The 4,003-nt window shown below is 35.0% G+C and overlaps 1 non-coding gene across 1 annotated transcript; it reads left to right on the top strand.

The window, feature by feature from the left end:
- Positions 1-258: 258 nt before the first annotated feature.
- LOC148577604 (small nucleolar RNA R71) lies at positions 259-366 on the top strand. Its single transcript, XR_015902781.1, has one exon. It is a non-coding gene; the product is annotated as a small nucleolar RNA R71 (small nucleolar RNA).
- Positions 367-4,003: the final 3,637 nt, after the last annotated feature.

The following is a 4,003-nucleotide window of genomic DNA, read 5'->3' on the forward strand; positions in this document are numbered from 1 at the left end:
AGTCAATATTTGGTTCTGAGCCAATATGGCATTCAGAGTATCAACTTCAAGAACTCCCTTCTTCATAGGCGTCCCATTACTCACAGGATTCCTTTCAGAAGTGTACATGAACTGGTTATTAGCAACCATATCAATGAGTTCTTGAGATTCTGCAGGCGTTTTCTTTAGGTGAATGGATCCACCTGCAGAAGTGTCCAGTGACATCTTTGATAGCTCAGATAAACCATCATAGAATATATCCAGGATGGTCCATTCTGAAAGCATGTCAGAAGGACACTTTTTGGTCAACTGTTTGTATCTCTCCCAAGCTTCATAGAGGGATTCACCTTCTTTCTGTCTGAAGGTTTGAACATCAGCTCTAAGCTTGCTCAGCTTTTGAGGAGGAAAGTACTTGGCTAAGAAAGCCGTGACCAGCTTATCCCAAGAGTTCAGGCTGTCTTTGGGTTGAGAATCCAACCATAATCTAGCTCTGTCACTTACAGCAAAAGGGAAAAGCATGAGCCTGTAGACTTTAGGATCTACTCCATTAGTCTTAACAGTATCACATATCTGCAAGAATTCAGTTAAGAACTGAAAAGGATCTTCGGATGGAAGTCCATGAAACTTGCAGTTCTGCTGCATCAGAGAAACTAATTGAGGTTTCAGCTCAAAGTTGTTTGCTCCAATGGCAGGAATGGAGATGCTTCTTCCATGTAAATTGAAATTAGGTGCAGTAAAGTCACCAAGCATCTTCCTTACGTTATTATTATTTTCGGCTGCCATCTCCTCTTCCTGTTCGAAAATTTCTGAAAGGTTATCTCTGGATTGTTGTATTTTAGCTTCTCTTAATTTTTTCTTTAGAGTCCTTTCAGGTTCTGGATCTGCTTCCACAAGAATGTTCTTATCCTTGCTCCTGCTCATATGACAAAGAAGAGGGCACAGAAAAATAATAATAATGATAATATGGATCCTTTATACCACAATATATGGATCCCTGTGTGAGTAGAAGAAGAGGGGGAGACAAAGAATGTAATATAATGGAAGAAACACAACTGTGAGGATGGCAGAGATGTGAGATGAGATGTTAGTAGATGAATAAATAAATAGAATAAGATGAGAGAGAAGGAATTTTCAAAAATAGTTTTTGAAAAAGAGTTAGTGATTTTTGAAAATAGTTTTTGAAAAATGTTAGTAATTTTCGAAAGTTAAGATTTAAAAATTAAAAATTAAAATAATTAATAAATTGAAAAGAAATTTTGAAAAAGGGGGAAGATATTTTTCGAAAATGAGGGAGAGAGAGTTAGTTAGGTAGTTTTGAAAAAGTTAAGACACAAACAAAAAGTTAGTTAGTTAGTTGAAACAAATTTTGAAAAGATAAGAAGTTAGGAGGTTAGAAAAGATATTTTGAAATTAGATTTTTGAAAAAGATAAGATGAGAAGCTATTTTTGAAAAGATATGATAGAAATTAGTTTTTGAAAAAAAGATTTGATTTTTTTTAAAATCACAATTAATGACTTGATTCATAAGAAATCACAAGATATGATTCTAGAACTTAAAGTTTGAATCTTTCTTAACAAGCAAGTAACAAACTTCAAATTTTTGAATCAAAACATTAATTGATTATGTTATTTTTGAAAATTTGATATAAAAATAAGAAAAAGATTTTTGAAAAATATTTTTGGAATTTTCGAAAATAACTAAGAATTTTGAAAAAGATTTGATTTTTGAAAAAGATTTTGAAAAAGATAAGATTTTCAAATTGAAAATTTGATTTGACTCATAAGAAACAACTTGATTTTAAAAAATTTTTGAAAAAGTCAATCCAAATTTTCGAATTTGAGGAGAGAAAAAGGGGAAGAAATTTTTTTTTATTTTTGAATTTTTATGATGCAAGAGAAAAACACTAAAAAGATGCAATGTATGAAATTTTTAGATCAAAACAATGAATGCATGCAAGAATGCTATGAATGTCAAGATGAACATCATAGACATAATTTTGAAAATTTTTTTTTAATGCAAAGAAAACATGCAAGACACCAAACTTAGAATTCTTTAATGCTTAGACACTAAGAATTCAAGAATGCATATGAAAAACAATAAAAAACACAAAACAAAAAATCATCAAGATCAAACAAGAAGACTTACCATGAACAACTTGAAGATCATGAAGAACACTATGAATGCATGAAATTTTCAAAAAATGCAAGATGCACATGCAATTGACACCAAACTTATGATATGACTCAAGACTCAAACAAGAAACACAAAAATATTTTTGATTCTTATGATTTTCTAATTTTTTGGGATTTTTCGAAAATTATTTGTAAAAGAAAAAATAAGGATTCCAAAATTTTTAATATAAATTCCAGGAATCTTGCATTCTTAGTCTAAAGCTTCAGTCCAGGAATTAGACATGGCTCACTAGCCAGCCAAGCTTTCAATGAAAGCTCCGGTCCAAAACACTAGACATGGCCAATGGCCAGCCAAGCTTCAGCAGGTAATTCAGACATGACACGCCTGACATACTCATTCCCAAAGGAATTAGACATGGCTTTACAGCCAGCCAGGCTTTACATGCTTCATGAAACACTAGAATTCATTCTTAAGAATTTTGAATAAAATTTTTGAAAACATTTTTATATTTTTCGAAAACAGATGAGAAATTTTTGAAAGATTTTTTTTTTTTGAAAAATTTTTGAAAAGAAAACAAAAAGAAAATTACCTAATCTGAGCAACAGGATGAACCGTCAGTTGTCCATACTCGAACAATCCCCGGCAACGGCGCCAAAAACTTGGTGCCAATACCATGGTTCACAACTTCGATACAACTAACCAGCAAGTGCACTGGGTCGTCCAAGTAATACCTTACGTGAGTAAGGGTCGAATCCCACGGAGATTGTTGGTATGAAGCAAGCTATGGTCACCTTGCAAATCTCAGTTAGGCAGATATAAATTGATAATGATGTTTTCGAATACTAAATAATAGAATAGGGATAGAGATACTTATGTAATTCATTGGTGAGAGTTTCAGATAAGCGAATGGAGATGCTTTTGTTCCTCTGAACCTCTGCTTTCCTGCTATCTTCATCCAATCAGTCTTACTCCTTTCCATGGCTGGCTTTATGCAAGGGCATCACCGTTGTCAGTGGCTACATCCCCTCCTCAAGTGAAAAATATGCTCACATGCTCTGTCACAGCACGGCTACTCATCTGTCAGTTCTCGATCATGCTGGAATAGGATTCACCCTCCTTTTGCGTCTGTCACTAACGCCCAGCACTCGCGAGTTTGAAGCTCGTCACAGTCATTCAATCATTGAATCCTACTCGGAATACCACAGACAAGGTTTAGACTTTCCGGATTCTCTTGAATGCCGCCATCATTCTAGCTTACGCCACGAAGATTCTGGTTAGGAGATCTAAGAGATATTCATTCTAGCTTATTTCATGTAGAACGGAAGTGTTTGTTAAGCACGTGTTCATAGGGAAGAATGGTGATGAGCGTCACACATAATCATCACCTTCATCATGTTCTTGGGTGCGAATAGATATCTTAGAAGCGAAATAAGATGAATTGAATAGAAGACAGTAGTACTTTGCATTAATCTTTGAGGAACAGCAAAGCTCCACACCTTAATCTATGGAGTATAGAAACTCTACCATTGAGAATATATAAGTGAAAGGTCCAGGCATGGCCGAGATGGCCAGCCCCCAAACGTGATCTAAGATAGCATACAACTGATCAAAGATGATTCAAAAGATACCTAATACAATAGTAAAAGGTCCTATTTATAATAAACTAGCTACTAGGGTTTACATGAGTAAGTAATTGATGCATAAATCCACTTTCTGGGCCCACTTGGTGTGTGTTTGGGCTGAGCTTAAGTGTTGCACGTGTAGAGGTCCTTCTTGGAGTTGAACGCCAGCTTTTGTGCCAGTTTGGGCGTTCAACTCTGGTTTTGGCTCCTTTTCTGGTGCTGGACGCCAGATTTGGGTAGAAAGCTGGCATTGAACGCCAGTTTACGT

Source organism: Arachis ipaensis, chromosome B1, assembly GCF_059453495.1.
Source record: "Arachis ipaensis isolate K30076 ecotype BB chromosome B1, ASM5945349v1, whole genome shotgun sequence".
NCBI classification, from domain to species: domain Eukaryota; kingdom Viridiplantae; phylum Streptophyta; class Magnoliopsida; order Fabales; family Fabaceae; genus Arachis; species Arachis ipaensis.